We start from the raw sequence: 18,487 nt of genomic DNA, 5'->3' as shown, positions 1-18,487 counted from the left end.
GATCGGTTCAGTTCTGCCAAAAAAAAAAATTTGTAATCTAAAATTTTATATGCTTACTTTGAACTACAGGATTAAATTGTTTGGTTTCATACTTTAGAATAGGGTAAAGATGAATGGGTGAGAGTGAACCGATAAGCAACCATCCTTCCTCCTGGACTTCGCAGTAATTAAAAAGTTTTGGAAGGTCTAAGTGGGACGCTAACATCTATCATTTACCGATATCTTTTGCTATGAATTCTCTTGCCTTTGATAGTTTTATCGGGTTTCATACAACTCGGATATTAATATTGTAAATTTGTTATTCTTCTTCATTATAGTGACTGTTGCTTGAGACTATTTTGAAATTCTTTTCTTTCTAGTGATGCGTAGACACTCCAATCAAGGATTCTAGCATGTTTATGGCGTTTGTAGTAATTTGTCCTGACCCGTTGGTCTCAATCTCCATTTATTTTTGGCTTTGGGTCTTTTTTTTTAAGACTGGATTTAAGTCTTGTGTTGAATTATTGCGTACGAATTAGTCATTTCTTGTACTCTTTGCCTAAAAGCTTTAATGACATATTACCTTCGACAGAAAGAAAATGATAAACAGCTATTTTGTTGAGAAATTTGATCATTTTAACACCTTGTTTGGAATGATTGATTTTAAGAAATTTAAATGAATTGAATTTTTTTTTTATATTTAGCAAAATTTATAATTTAAAAATTCAATTATTTTAAATTTTTATGAGAATTGATTTTGTACTTAAAAATAAATTTGACCAAAATTAATTGATTTTTATAAAAAATGATTTGAATTAAAAATATTTATTTCAAAATTACTTAATTATCCATTAAAACTCATTTTCTTTCTTCATCATTTAATGTTATTTTATTTTTATCGTTCCTTTCTTTTCTCTCCCACTTTTCTCTAACTTTTTCTAACACCAAATGGGTGGTTAGGGTCATAGTGTCCCAACACAGAGGTGGTGTTTGGTTTTAAGGGGATGGCAGTTGGCAGAGAGATCACATGGTGCATGGTGCATGGTGCATGGGGCTATTGACAGGGTATGATGTGTGGATGGCTGAGTAGGATGGGCATCAGTGTTGGCATTTTATGGAGGCCCAGTGAGACTTCAGATAGAGATGGAGCATTGATCATAACTATAATTTTTCATGTTAAGGTATTTTCCCATCTTTGAAAATAATAATTTTATAAATAAAATTATTTTAATTGATTTTTTATATTGATTCTCTTGTTTCAAAGGATAACATTCGATTCTTTTTAATTTTGAAAATTTTCATTTTAAAATAAATAAAAATCATTGTGTAACAATTCATTAAATCTTTTTCTATCATTTCAAATCAAAATTTTAACTCATCGTTTACCATGATTTATTTTATAAAAAAAAAATTAAAATTATATATAATTTAATATTTTTTAAATTAAAAAATAAATTCTTTTATTTCAAATAAAAAAATATTTTTATATTTAAAAACCCAATAAAACGTTAGGTGATAGGAAAATGGAGAGGAAAGAAGGTCGAGCCTGAGGTTGCACTAAAATAAATGAGAAAACATGGGATGGGTCCAGAAGAAGGACATGACAAGGAGTGGGTTGTTTGCCAACTTCTCATCAATTATGGGAAGAAAGGAAGACTATCTCCTAGCCATGAAGTCCATACCCTCTAAGCTCCAAATGGACATTGACAATGACACTATAATAATCTAAGTGTCCTTTTGATTCAACTTTAAAGGATGCTTATGCTTCTGGTTGTTTAGATAGCAATAACTAATTTAGATATTACAATTTTTTTAAAAAACCAATAATTGAAAATCATGATTAAAATAGATGTTTAAGTCTAGAGCAGAGATATATATATTAAAATTAATAAATAAATTAATAATTTTTTCCGAAATTAAATAATAATTTTTAAAAAAATTCAAATAGGCCACGTGGTGCATAAATCATAAGGACCATTCTACCTAAGGTTGATTGTTAACTTTATGGTGTGTTCTGTTTGGTTTAGCAAATCTTTGAAAGGTTTTAAGGAAAGAAGTGGGACCTTGGAGTAGACTGCCTGTCTCTGCTTTTTTTTTTACCTTAGCATTTGATTTATTTATGTGGCAATGGAATGATTGTTCATCAGCCTTATTAGCCTCTTCCCAACAAGAATCCCTCTTTCTTTTTCTTTCTTTCTTTCTTTTTTTTCTTTTCTTAAAACTTAGCATCAACTTGCATGTTTCATGCAAAAAGTAGAGGTTAATTATATGTAATAATGCTTTTATCATTTACTCCATTTCATAGAATATCCACCCTCATAATTAAGAAAAGAAAAACGGTGCTAGTATGTGATTCGTATGCTTTTTCTTAAATTAAGAGATAAGGTTAGTGTTATTAGAGAAAATATAGAATCAATTGAAAAAAGAAAAGGAAAAAAAAAAATCAGAAAGGGTGAAGAGGAGTGAAGGGTTAGGTTATGTTTAGGTAATGTGAAACTTGATGCGCAAGAATGTTAGAAGATTTTAGTTTACTTGAAAAAGCAGCTGCACCTACTAAAAATGAAAAAATAAGCAGAGCAGATGGAGTGGTGGAATGGCAGCTTTTAGCCCTATGGGGTTTGCTTGAGAAGAGCTGTATGTGGTGTTGTAAAGCGACAGAAACTCCTATCACAAGCAACCAATTCACCCCAATCTCATTTTTCTTAGAAATTTTGAATTATTTTATTTTAATAATATTTATTGAATATATATTTAAAAATGGTCACCTTCGTCAGCTAAATGGTTTAAAGACACTGAACCCAAAGTGACAAATTGCTGTGGAAAACTAGCTTAGATTACAAAATATTGGTTATTTAAATGCACGAACTCATGTGAAATTCTGCATGATAACCCATTAAAAAATAAAAAATAAAAAAATTATTTTTTATTTTAATTTCATCATCCAACTCCATAGGTTTAATAACCTTTTAGCAATTAATTAATATCTTAATCTTCACTTAGGATTAACAAAGAGTACTTTTCGGATTCCACGACAACTTCAAAAACAATTATTACAAAATTTCGATAAACTCTCTATTGTTTTGAGACGTTCGATAAGCTAGCTGTAAGATGATGATGGTTAATGGTTATTCCAAACCGACCAATACCGTCGCTCTCTCGAAATCATCAATGCATCTAAGTGTTTTTTTATTATATTATTATATTTAAAGGAAAATTCTTGTTAAACTTTGGTTAACAATGAAATTTAAGATTAAATTACGAATAAGTTATTATTCAGTCTTTAAATTTTTATAAATTTAATTGATTTATTTTTATTTTAAAATTACTCAATTAAAATAGTTTTACATTTTATAAAATTTAACTCTTTAATTTTTTTTATAAATATAAAAATATTTTTTTAATTAAATAATTTTAAAATAAAAATTAATTGATATTGAACAATATTTTAAAATAAAACAATATTAAAATATGATTAGATTAAGAATTTAACCCACTATTTTCTTAATTTATAATTTAATTATAAATTACAAAATTCATTTTTAAACAATTAGAAGTAAAGTATATTTTTAAATAAATTTGTTAATTAACCCATAAATTCTGTGACGAAATTGACCTTGGGTGACAAGAGGAGGGGGATGGCCGTTTCCCCAAACATGGAGGTGCTGCAGAGAGGAGGAGCAAGGGGATGTCACTTTTTATTGGCTGAACTCTCAAGTAACATCAAATTTAGTGCATGTCAACCATATCATGCACGTGTCAGGCATGGCACGTGTCAGGCATTGCTCTTGAGGTGGGCCCCGTCCCATGCAAAGTCTTACAGCGTCCACGTGACTCAAAGTGCAATATGTCACATGATTAAAGGACATAGTAAGCTACGCTTGTCCACTTGAATTTTGCCACGTATCAGACGTCGCACTAATTTCACGTGTTCTTGACCAACATTTCCAGAATCGAAGCCTCATTACTTGTTCCCTTTTTTTATTCTTTCTTTTTTTTTTTTTTCCAACTCAATTTGTCCGTTACTATTCATTTTCTAATCAAATTAATATAATATTAAACTATATATATATATATATATATTCCTTTCTTCTATTTTTAATCCGTTTTAAATTATTGATGCTTATTTAAATAACCAGTTTTTTTTATACGTGTGTCCCACACTTTATACTCATTATTTAATTTATAATTTAATTAATTTATATATTTATTATTAATATTTTATATTATTAAAAATTAAAAGAGTTAACTTTAATTATTTAATATTATATTTAATTTTATTAAGAGATTTTAACAATACATAAACTTTTTTTCTTATCCATGCTATTTTCAATAATACGAACTATTTTTAAATTGATTTCTCACAAAATCTATATCCCTCTAATTCAATATGAAAACACTGTGTCAGTAATAGTAGTAATTCTCTATTTCTTATTAATAAAAAAATATAATTATAAACCCACTTTAAAATGGGATCAACACTCCAACATAGCAATTGATATATAATTATATATTTTTAGAATTATGAATAGAAAAATTTTGAAATTTTGAAATTTAAAAAAAAATTATTTTAATATCTATAATTATTTTTAAAATCCATTTAATAATTTATACAAAAATTTAAAAAAAAAACACAATAAAAATATGTACGCATTATAATTTTCTTATATTTAAAAAAATATCAATAAAATAGCTAAAAAATAATAAAAAATTTATGTAAATACATCACTTTTCGATATAAATTTCTCCGATTAATTCACTTTGGAATCAAAACACGGAAATTCCAAAACAGTTTTGATTTTTATCAAATTTAATATAAAAATTAAAACTCATATAAAAAATATCCATTCTTAAAATTTTGAATTATGTTGCGGACACTGTCTGTTATATCCTAAACACGCCTAACACAATTGGTTATCTTAAACACGCCTAACACAATTGGTTAAAACAGGTTCAGTTAGCATATTCAAAACATCCATTTTTAAAATTTTTCAAAATGAATTATTTATTATATATATATATATATATATATATATATATATATATATATATATATATATATTATAATTTAAAAATTATAAATATTACTTTTTTAATTTGATTTAAATAAAAAATCAATAAATTTAAGAAATAAAATTATCTATCTAATAAAAAAATAACATTGACATTTATATAAATTTGGATGTGATTCCTTCGTTATTATATTTTTTATATAAAATAATTTTTAAATAATTATTGATATTATAAAAAATAGAAAAACGTAATTGATAAAATTAAATATTAATAAAAAATAATGTAAAATTATAATTAATTTATACTTTATGTGAACATTAAAATAAATTATAGGATTGTTTGTTTTTCAAATAAATATTTAAATATAATTGTTTCAATTTTTATTCTTTATAAAAAAATAAATTGTTATAAAATTTATAATAATGAAACAAATATAAAATATAAAAAAATATAATTTATAATAAAATATAATATTTATTTAAATAGTTAATATTAATTTTTTTAATTAATTGAATTTATTTTTAAATTATATAACTGAACCAACAATATAATTTAATAATTTTATATTTTTTAGATAAAAATTATAAATTATCAATAAGATGGTGTTATTAAGCCTTTAAATATTTATAATATATAATCCACAATATTATAAATTTATATTTTAATTCAATTTTGCTAATTACTATTTTATGAGAATTCAATTACATTCAAATAAATAATAATTATTTGTTATTAAATTTATCATTTAATAGTAATAAATTTAATATATTAAAAAAAATTAATTTTAAATATTGTAAATATTACTCAATTTAATATTAAAATCTATTTTTTAAAAAGAAAGGGTTAAATTTAAATTAAAAACTATCACTTTTTAGACGATTTTAATTTTTTTTAACAATTTTAATCATAGTAAAAAGAGTAACTAAAATAATTTACATATAATTTTAATTGTAATATTTATAATTATATGTTTATAAAAATTAAAAGCTTTCATTTTTTTAACAATTTTAATTATAATAAAAAATTAATTAAAATAATAGACTAATTATAATATTTTTAAACGTAAATATATAATAATAATTGAATTAAAAATCACAATAAAATTATATCCATTTCGAATTTTAAAATTTTAAGTTAAAATAAAAAATTTATTTAATTGAAATAATTTTTTAATTCATAATTTAAAATTTTAAAATAAAAATAATAAAAATCTTATCGATTAATCTGATAAATTTTAAATTTAAATAAAAATTCACTTAATTAAATATAATTTAAATGTTAAAAGATAACATTTTTATTAATTTTTTAACATATCACTATTTAGAAAGCATTACACAAATAAAATTTATTAATTTCAATAATTTAATAATAAAATCAATAAATGTTGAGAATATATTAAAAATGTAATATAAAGTTATTTTCTTAATTTTGATTTTCTTACTCCAAAATCTATTTTTCTTTTCGAGTTACGATACTAATTTAACAATCATAATATGAAGTCTTAGTGTTATATTTTTCAAAATACTGATGTGGTTGTGTGTAAGCTTCAATTTCCTCATTTATAGGGTTTCTCTATACAATTGAAAGTTACTTTCCAACGATATTGAGATGGAATTTAAAGGAATTAGAAATGTAATGAGATGAGAAGTGATCTCAATAATGAAATTACAAAAGTTACTGTAATTTTGATAAATTTATTATTTATTTATTAATTGAGTGTACACGCATTAAATATATTTAAAAATTAATTCGAGTAAAATATTAAAATTATTTATATCAGAAAAAATTACCCAAACACTAAACTTTATTTTATTTTTTCTAGGATCAAATTAATAAATAATTAATTTCTTTGAGTTAAAAAGACTTCTTAATCTTGTTGTAAAAAAATGTATATTTAAAAAGATTTTTCTTTATTTATAAATATTTTTTATTTATAAATATTTTAAATTTTAAATATAATTATTTTATTTTAAAAGATTTTATAGTAGTTGAAAATTTTATTTATGAGATTTTTTTATTATTGTAGATTTAATATTTAAATCTACTATTAAATCTGATTGTAATTATTTTATATAAATTTGATTATATTATCTGAAAGTTTTTATAATAGTTTATAACAACGACTAATTTTTTTAATATAAATAGCATATATCTTGAATGAAAAATAGCTCTTATTTTCTATTTTATTCATTACTTTTACTATGCTCTCAGCTAGAATATGCTCAAATTAGAAATAAATCATCTACTTTGTTCTTTACTTTTAATATGCTCAAATTAAAAATAAATCATTTATTTTATCATGGAATTGTAAAATAAATAATTAAAAACAGTATCTAACATGACTTAAATTTTATTGTTGTATTCTATTTTTTTTAAAAGAATCTATTTTTATTTTTAGTATAAGAGAATTTTATCTTTCAACGGTGGGAGAAAATAATTAAAAGTCTATTTGAGAATTTTGATCATTAAAAATTATTGTTATTAAAAGTGAAAAGTTAGTAATAAATAATAAAATCAAGTGAATTTATTATTATTATTATTATTATTATTATTTAAATATTGTTTTATAGATAATAGATATAAATATAATATTAAATATGTGAACTCAATTTGAAAATAAATTTAAAAAATATTAAATTAAATTTTTTTCATTTTAATTTTAGAATAACGAATTATAAGATAATGTAATTAATGGTATTCTTATATATTTTTCAACTAATTGAATATAAATAAAAACAATTATTTCTCAAAATCATTTACTATTCTTTTTCATCAATTGAAATTGATTATTTTTTATTTTAACTTTATTAAATTTTTTTAATTATTTATTATACATGACTATATTTTCAAAAACTAAAAAAATAAATTTTACCGTCTATTTTTTTTTATAACTTGCTGAGTTCTATAGTTATATAGTTACTTATATAGATGGTATTTTTTTAGTTGATAAGCTTAAATTTATTTATTATTTTTACTTTTAATCATAATAAGGGTATTATAAAGAAAATAAATTTAAATTAATTGGATGAATAAATTTTGGAGACGGATAGATTAGACCAATATTTCTCAAAATTTTAAAATTATACCATTAATTATATTCTTGAAAATTTTATAAATATAAATAAATTATAATTAAAAAAAGTCAATGAAAAAAAAAAGAAAAAGTTTTTTTTTTTCCAATGAAGAATACCTTATCTGCATAGGATGGACAGTTGACGTGTGAAAAATGATAAAGGGAGCAGGGAGGTGTTAGGTGGCAGCGTTAATTTGAGCTCATGTGATGCTCATCTAGCAATTCAAGGACCACAACCTCACCGAATCTAACCATAAAACTGGTGGAATAAACAAAATCGAACCTTTCTCTTCACCGCAACTGTACCCAAAAAGGCACCTTTCTCCATTGATATTACTACACAAATTTACTATTTACTCCTAACTTTTATTATTATTATTAATTTCATCATTGTGTTTTCAAAATTAATCTCTTGATTTTACTTTCATCATATATTTAGATTTTTTCGGTCTATTTTACTATTATAAAAGATTTAATTATTTGATTGTTAATAAAATATTTTTTACGTATATTTATATTTTTATTATATAAAAATAAAAAACTCAAATATTGTTATTTTTATAATATCTATTTATGTTAATATAAAAATTTTATAATTAATAAAGACAAAATAAAAGATAAAATCTCATAGTTATCAACTAATAAGAAAAAAACCTAATCAAAGAAACAGCTGATAGCTGATGGGATACTTATCAGACATTGGCTACCTTTTAAGAAGGGTACTAAACACTTAATAAATTATGTTACATATAAGAAGATGGGGGATAAAAAATCTAATTAGATTTCTCCATAAATTTTAATTAATATTATTTAGTTAAGGTAATATAAAAAAAATAGATTGAAAAAAACGAACAATTTTATTGAAATTCTTTAAATATCGAAAAAATAAATTTCTAATAGAGAAAGGGAGAATATTTATAATAAAAATAAAATTTTAATATGTAAAATTATAAAAATATTTAAAAAAATAATTAAAATGCAAAATTGATCTTTAAATAATAAAATTTTCATATTGAATTTTGTAATTAAGCCTTTTAAAAGTCATGTGTTTTGAAATTTATTTTCGAAAAATTATCGTAGGTCTCTATCAAATATCGATAATAAAAATTAGATCCGGTCTAATCCTACTGTAAAGTTCAAAATTAATTGTTCTGTGTCATGGAGCGTAAAAATATGAGGAATATTACCTTAATAATAGTGATAAAAGTTTATAAATTATTAATTTACCATATAGATGAGTAAGGTACTGGTGCAAAAAGCAAGAAATTATACATACAAAAAATGTGTAGAGATTGTTTGGAGGTTAATGAATTATGATTCAATTTAATGCATCGAAGCAACTAATTAAAAAGGAGGGGGAATCTTTGGGAGAATTGCAAGATTTTGTTTCTGATGAATGGTTAGATTTGAGAAAAGATGTCTAGCAACAGTAAAGAATATTTGATAAAATTGATTAAGGTATCAAAATTAAGTTTAAAATTTTTATTTTTAAAAGAATTTATTACTTTTCTTAAAAATTTTCATCTTTTATATATATATATGAATTTTTGAAGTGTAAAAATGAATGCTAAAATAAATTGTCCTTGTAAGTTGGTGAATGTCTAATCCAATAAAAATAAATTTTATTCGTTTGAATCATTATGAATTATAAATATGGTGTGTAGAGTCAAATCCATAAAAAATGGTTAACCTTTGTATTTTTATTTTGTGATAATAAATATGGAAGAAAATGAATTACAACTAAACTAACAAACTGCTAACTTTATGATCGATTTGTCGACTGGATGATCGACCTGTCGACCTTACGACTGACCACTTCACTATTGATAAAATGATCGACGGACTACAAAATGATTTAATTGTCAATCACTTGATAACTACTCTAACGAACGATGTGACGACCTGTTGAGCAGACGACTTGATGATCGACTGATGATTATCCACGACCACATGATGACAGATTGAATTATTGTCTATCCTGGTGCCCTATCGACCGATCACTCGATAATTTGATGGCCGACCAGTGACAATCTAATGGTTATAGTCCTGACTAATGATCGACTTGTAACCAACTTCACAATTAAGCAAAATAAAATTGCAAAAATAAAAGGGTTTGAGTTGAGTAGATTTAATCGGATGCAAAAAAAAAATTAATAAAGAATAATTAATTAAAGAGATTAATTAGAATAAGAAAATATATAATTTTGAAAATATTTCGATATTAATTCTCTGAATTGATCATAGATGTAAGAATATCCGACTCGAATTTTAGTAAGCTAATTATAGCCGTTGACACGATCTAGTAACCTAATATTTCCTTAGATAAAAGACTGAAAATGATCACTTCACTAATCAGCCCTTAATCAACAAACAAATCACATAATCAGTGCAATGAGATTTAATTTAATAATAATATTAAAAATTAAGAAGACTTGACTCACTCACTTACCGCGGCTGTGAAATTAAAATATATTATTCTATAATAAAATATAGTTTGCCATATATATCAAACTCATCCGTGATTACAGATTTAATGAATTACAGACTTAATGAATCTAAATGGCTATATATTATTTATTTAATTGAACAATTAGTTAGATTGTATCAACTAAACAAATAATAATCTAAAGGATAAAAGGAATAATATAGAAATGAGAAATAAGAAAGAAAATTAAGCTTATTCTTATGAATTACACTTTGAAAATTTTCTAACTAGATAAAAGAGTTTAGCTACTGAAACTCGTGTTTAAACTCTCAAAATTCTCAAAAATTCTCTCAAAAACTCTGAATTTAAACTCTGAAAATCTTAATACCTAATACAAAGAACTTTCATTTTTTAAGGATAATCTTAAACTAAAAAGAAAGAAAATAAAATATCAATTTAAAAGGAGGTGACAATTCTTAATTTCTTGATCATTTTGAAATCATTTCTTTTCAAATGGGTCTTCTTCTATCATTTTCGAAAATTTCATGATATTTCATATGTCATGCCCATGATTTATTTTGTCCGATGTCTGTTTTGCTCGAGATTTGTCTTGTACGGTGTCTGCCTTATTCGAAATCTGTTTTGCCCAAAGTCTGTTTTATCTGAGGTCTGCTTTGTCCTTGCAACTCTACTTCTGATTTCTGTTTAAATCTTCCAACTATAAATTTTTTCATTCAAAAAGTACAAAATCTGTAACAGCCCGGAAACCGAACTGCTACCGGCACTAGGATCCAGATCGACTTAAGGTCGCCGGGACCCTTAGTAAGCCTACTATAATGTCTGTGTACCTGTGAAATTCCATACATGATCATACATTTTCTGTCAAACCATTACAACTTTTCTTTTCTCCAGGGCTTAACCTGTGCATGCACTATTTCTGGTCTATCAACTCATAATGTTAAGCCTGGTTTTCTCATATTCATAACAATAAAAGAAAACATACATAAACTGATCATGTGTCTACAACAAGGGATTACAACTCTTATCAGTCAAGCACAAAGCTACACACTATAAATTATCTCGTTACATGTACATGTCCACACTAGCTATTACATAACTCTTCTTCTTGCAAACCCTGCTGGACTCCCTCTGGACTCTGAACCTGCAAACCTGGGGGATAGGGGAGAGGGATGAGCTATACAAGCCCAATGAGCAGAACTATATAAACCATAAGTTAAAAACATGATCTCATGGAATGCACTACAGCACATCATCTCAGGGATCAGACATGACCACCAACAATCCCACTCAAAGGATGCCTGGCCTAGCCAGGTCTTACAACCTCAATCTGCCTGGCCCGGCCAGGTCTTACCACTCTGCCTGCCTGGCCCAGCCAGGTCTTACTATCTCTGCTGCCTGATCTAGTCAGGTCTTACCTACAGATGGCTGCCTGGCCCGGCCAGGTCTTATAACAGAGTTTGGGCTATTGGAGTCGCCTTGGTCTATCCACAGCCTCATACACATCGTATTATGCAATGCGTCAACTTCGTGAAACTAATGCAAACACCCTACTATACTCTTATGATGCATGACATATACTCAAAGCAGTTTAGTTCTGAAAAGAGAAGTTCCACTCACCTCTGGCTGACTTGGCAGGTTCAGAAACAGTGCTCACTGCTGCTCTCTGGGGTTCCTCTGGTCCGTACCTACACAGGTGGACTCAAATGAGGGACCAAACTAACTCAAGAACTCTCGAAGAAACTCCCTCAAAAACCCTCTCAACGATCCCCAAACAATCACATAAAACATGCAAAAGAAAGCTGGGCAGGACACTTTCGGTGGCAGGTTCGGCGGCCGAAACACCTCTCCAGAGACGAAACTCATGCATGTTCGGCGGCACCTTCGGCGGCCGAAGGTCTCATCCAGAGACGAAACTCACACACTTTCGGCGGCCGAACTCCCTCTTTCGGCGATCGAAAGTCCCTTTCTAAATCGAAAGCCTCGCTTTCGGGGGCAAGCTTTGGCAGCCGAAACTGCCTCCACAAGGGGTCCGGCGGCCGAACCTGGTTTTGCCCGCTGGGCAGAACCCTGCTCTGTTTCATGCAAACCTTTCCCCCAAACTTACCCAACATGCATATCAACTACTCCCAACTAGCACATACCATAAAACATGCATAAAAGGGCCTAAAACTCACTTATAACCCCAAGAAACATACAAACAACACTTAAACATGCTGAAACACAAAATCATGCAAAACCTCAACCAAAACCCTATTCATGCATACTATCCATACAACTCCCATAAAACCTTCAAAAATCAGTAAAAGAGGTTCTGGATCTTGACTTACCTCTTCCAAACAAGAGATCAAGTGATCCTAACGTGGAGATATGAAGAAAACCTCTTCCAAAGCTCCAAACTTCCAAACTTACTAGTTTTGCTCAAAACCTTCAAAACACACCAAAACTCTTAAAACCCTTGAAAGATTTGGTGAAAAACATGAAAAACATGAAAGTCAACTTGGGAGAGGCTTGAACTCACCTCTGGCTGCAAGTGGAGGAGAAATATCCTCCTGCCACCGACCTTTGGCCCTTTTATAGGTGGCTGGCCAGACCACCTTCGGCAGCCGAACGTGAATCCGAAACCATGCAATGTTCGGCGGCCGAACCTTTGCATTTCTCCCTTATTGCTTTTCTTTCAAAACTTATTTCCTTTAACACTTTAAACCATTCAAAACTCTTAAAACACACATGAAAACATATGTCTTACCCTTTTCGAGGGTTCCGACACCCGAGATTCCACCAGACGACAGGAATTCCGAGGTCGGACTCGAGCCGGGTCTTACATTCTTCCCCCCTTAAGAACATTCGTCCCCGAATGTTCCTCAAACAACGACACACATAAACACATAAACACATAGCAAAGGAACAATCTAACCTTAAAACAGATATAGATATTGCTGGAGCATCGACTCTCGTGTCTCCCAGGTGCACTCTTCTAGGTTATGGTGGTTCCACAGGACTTTCACCATTGGTATCTCCTTGTTTCTCAGCTTTCGAATCTGGGTGTCAATGATCCTCACTGGCTGCTCGACATAGGTGAGATCGCTTAAGATTTCCACCTCAGGCTCACTAAGAACCTTCTCTGGATCTGACACAAACTTTCTCAACATCGAAACATGAAATACCGGGTGAATTCGTTCCATCGACGCAGGTAAATCCAGCTTATACGACACAGGCCCGATCTTCTGCAAGATCTCAAAGGGACCTATGTACCGTGGAGCCAATTTACCCTTCTTTCCAAAGCGAACCACTCCTTTCATTGGAGACACTTTCAGCAATACCATATCCCCCTCCTAGAACTCTATTTGCTTCCTACGAATGTCTGCATAGCTTTTCTGCCTGCTTACAGCTGTTCTGATCCTCTCTCTGATCATAGGCACTAACTTGCTGGTAATCTCAACTAACTCTGGCCCTGCAAGAGCCTTCTCCTACCTCTTCCCAGCAAACAGGTGTTCTGCACTTCCTTCCATACAGAGCTTCATAAGGAGCCATCCCTATACTAGCATGATGGCTGTTGTTGTAGGCAAATTCCACCAGAGGTAGATGCTGCCTCCAAGAACCGCCAAAGTCTAACACACACATTCTCAGCATATGTTCTATGGTCTGGATGGTCCTCTCGGACTGACCGTCTGTCTGTGGATGGAAAGCCGTGCTGAAATCCAATCTTGTGCCCATCGCAGCTTGCAGACTCCGCCAAAACCTGGAGGTGAACTGCGGTCCTCTATCTGATACTATCGACACTGGAACTCCATGCAGCTTGACTATCTCTTCTACATAGACCTGCGCTAACTTGTCTACAGAATAGTTGCTCCTGACTGGAATAAAGTGAGCAGATTTCGTCAGTCTGTCCACAATCACCCATATGGAGTCTAGCCTGTTAGACGTCGCCGGTAACCCCACTACAAAATCCATAGCTATGTTCTCCCATTTCCACTCTGGAATCGGCAGTGGGTTAAGCATTCCAGCCGGCTTCTGGTGTTCTAGCTTCACCCTTTGACATGTCTCGCAAGCTGACACAAACTGTGCCACTTCCCTCTTCATCGCTGGCCACCAATACACCCTTCTCAGGTCTTGATACATCTTGGTGGCTCCAGGGTGAACGCTATACCTCGCACTATGAGCTTCCCTCATAATGTCTTCCTTCAAACTGCTATCATCTGGTACACATAATCTCTTACCGTGACGAAGAATCCCCTCACTGTCAAATCTGAACTTTGCACTGTTGCCAGACTGAACAGTCCTGGCAATCTTCACTAACTCAGGATCTTCGTGCTGTTTCAGAGCCACTTGCTCTAGAAACACTGGTGTAACTCTCATCTGTGCAATCAAAACACCTGTACCAGATAACTGCAACTGTAGCCCTTCATCCATGAGTCTGTAAAAGTCCTTCACTACCGGTCTTCTCTCTACTGCAATGTGGGATAAACTGCCAAGTGACTTCCGGCTTAAGGCATCAGCTACAACATTAGCCTTACCCGGATGATACTGGATCTTACAATCGTAATCACTGAGCAACTCTACCCACCGTCTCTGCCTCAAGCTTAACTCTCTCTGACTCAAGATGTGCTGCAGGCTCTTATGATCCGTATAGATCTCACACTTTACCCCATAGAGGTAATGCCTCCACATCTTAAGTGCAAAGATAACAACTGCCATCTCAAGATCGTGTGTCGGGTAGTTCAGCTCGTGCCTCTTAAGCTGTCTAGAAGTATAAGCTATCACTCTATCATTTTGCATTAACACACAACCTAATCCCACTCGGGATGCATCACAGAACACTGTGAAATCATCATCACTGATCGGCAGAGCTAACACCGGTGCTGAAGTCAACCGTCGCTTCAACTCTTCAAAACTCGCATCACAATCCTCTGTCCAAACGAACTTTTGATTCTTCCTGGTCAGTCTGGTCATAGGAGCAGCTATCTTCGAAAAGTCCTGAACGAACCTCCGATAGTAGCCTGCCAAACCCAGAAAACTCTTGATCTCTGTCACTGTCGTGGGTGTAGGCCAATTGGCTACTGCCTCTACCTTCTTGGGATCTACTGTTATTCCTTCCTCTGATACTACATGTCCCAAAAAGGCAATGCTCCTTAGCCAGAACTCGCACTTGGAGAACTTGGCATACAAGCCATGCTCTCTCAAAGTTTGCAAAACTACTCTTAGATGCTGGGCATGCTCCTCCGCATTCCTGGAGTACACCAAGATATCATCGATAAAGATGATCACAAAACGATCCAAGTACTCCCTGAAAACCCTATTCATGAGATCCATGAATGCTGCAGGGGCATTAGTCAACCCGAACGGCATCACTAGGAACTCATAATGCCCATATCTGGTTCTGAAAGCAGTCTTGGATACATCTCCTTCTCTGATCTTCAACTGGTGGTATCCGGATCTCAGATCTATCTTCGAAAAGCAACCTGCTCCTGCCAGTTGATCGAATAGATCATCGATCCTGGGTAAAGGATACTTGTTTTTGATAGTAACTTTGTTCAACTGTCTGTAGTCGACACAAAGTCTAAGTGGTCCATCCTTCTTTCTGACAAATAATACTGGAGCACCCCAAGGGGAGGTACTCGGGCGGATGAAACCTTTTGCTACCAAATCCTGTAACTGTTCTTTCAACTCTCTCAACTCTGTTGGCGCCATCCTGTAGGGAGGAATAGAGATCGGTATGGCACCGGGCATCAACTCTATCTCGAACTCTATTTCCCTATCAGGTGGTAATCCTGGAAGCTTTTCAGGAAACACATCTGGGAATTCTCTAACAACTGGTACTAAGGATGGTTCCCTCACCCGACTGTCTAGCTCTCTCACATAAGCTAGGAACCCCTGACACCCCTTCCTTAACATCCTACGAGCCTGGAGGGCTGATATCAAACCCCTAGGTGTCCCTCTCTTGTCTCCTCTGAAGACACACTCTGACCCATCCTGGTCTCTGAGACTCACTACCTTGTCCCTGCAGTGCAAGGTAGCACTATAGGTAGATAACCAATCCATCCCTAGAATGACATCAAAATCTGTCAACTCTAGAACCACAAGGTCAGCTGGAAGGCATCTATCCTCTATAAACACTGGACTGAACTGACAGACTGACTCTGCCAATGATGGGTCACATCTAGGTCCACTGACCCAGAGAGGACACTCTAACTCTGATACAATCAACCCCAATCTCTCTGCGGCTCTAGAAGAAATGAAAGAGTGAGAAGCACCGGGGTCCATCAAAGCATACACCTCTGAACACCCAATGATGAGAGTACCTGACACCACTGTGTTCGACGTGTCTGCCTCCTGTTGCGTCATGGTGAAAATCCGTGCTGGAGCTGACGGACCTGCACCTCGGGAACCCATCCCTGATGAAGAGGCTGCCCCTCTTCCTCTACCTCTGCCACTGCTTGGTGGACGGGCTGACGCTGCTGACTGGACGACACTACCTGAGGTCATCTGCTGGGATGGTGTAACCAAAGTCGCCTGAGGACATTCCCGTGCATAATGTCCCTCCTGCCCACATCTATAGCAGGCTGTAGATCCCAACAAACAAGCTCCTCTGTGCGGTCTCCCACACCTATTGCAAACTGGAAGATCTGTGCCAGAGCTGGAGCCACTACTCATGCCTAGACCCGTCTTAATCCTGTTCCAGAACTTGCCTCTCTTTCCTCTGAATTTCTCCCATCTCTTTTTGCTCGCACTTGCCGTACTCTGTGAGGAGGAACCTGGTTTAGCACCAGAAGACTGTGCCTTTAATTGCTTGACTACACCCTGACTTATGGCACTAGCCTCCATCTTTCTCGCAGCATCCACAATGGAGTGGAAACTCTCCTTCTCCGCGTGGAGAATCAAGGAGAAATACCTGGGATGAAGCCTCGTGGCATATCTCTTTGCCTTCTTCTGATCCGTATCATACGCCTGACCCACGTATGGTAACAATTCCAAGAACTTATCTGTATACTCATCAACGCTCATCTCCTCCGTCTGTCTCAACTGCTCAAACTCCACAACCTTTAGCTCCCTAGAACTATCAGGGAAAGCCCACCCAGCAAATTCGTTGGCGAACTCTTCCCATGTCATACTGTCTATTCTGGGGTCCACATAGTTCTTGAACCATTCTCTGGCTTTCTTACATTTTAATGTGAACCCTGCCATCTCAATGGCCCTGCTCTCATCTGCTCCCAACTCACTTGTTATCATTCTGACTGCACTGAGATACTCAAAGGGATCATCTCCCATGTTGAATTTAGGAGCATCCAACTTTAAGTACTCCGTCATCTTCACCTTAGTTCCCCCTGAAGAACTAGGTTGTGCTTCAACAACAGGGGCTGCTGGTTCAGGTGGTGGTGGTGGAGGTACTGTTTCTCTGGCTTCAGGCGATGCTGAACTTGGATAAAAAGGTGGGGGTGGATACATGTGATATGGTGGATAAAAGGAAGGATAGGGCATATATGGCATGTAGGGTGGATATGGGGCAAAGCTGGAGTAATCCGACGTACCTCCCATCGGATCCCCTGGGCCCTGTGAAAAGGGTGAATAGCCAAACCCCGAGGCCTGTACGCCTCCCTGGGACTCCCCCATACCTTCTTCTGACCTTCCTATACCCATACTTACATCTCTACTCTGATCCTCCTCCATAGCAACTCTCTCTTCTTCTGATCTTCCCCCTCTGCCTATTCCTCTTCTGCTCTCGTCAGAAGACCTTCTAGGGTCTCTTGACGTTCCCTCCCTGCTTGACCTATGAGTCCTTGCCCTTGGCAATGCAGGAGGACGAGCAGCTGTACCCTCACTTTCAGGTGGGACTCCAGTCAATCTCGCGGATCGACGAGTTCCTCGCATCTTAACTCTCTCTGGAAAACAACACATAACAGAGCACATAAGCAACACATAGAGGAAAACAACACATGCATCATGGCATTGCACATCATCAGCAGATAGACAGGACTAACATC

This window comes from Manihot esculenta, chromosome 12 (genome assembly GCF_001659605.2).
Source record: "Manihot esculenta cultivar AM560-2 chromosome 12, M.esculenta_v8, whole genome shotgun sequence".
In the NCBI taxonomy this organism is placed as follows: Eukaryota; Viridiplantae; Streptophyta; class Magnoliopsida; order Malpighiales; family Euphorbiaceae; genus Manihot; species Manihot esculenta.
Note: the sequence above shows the minus strand (reverse complement) of the source record.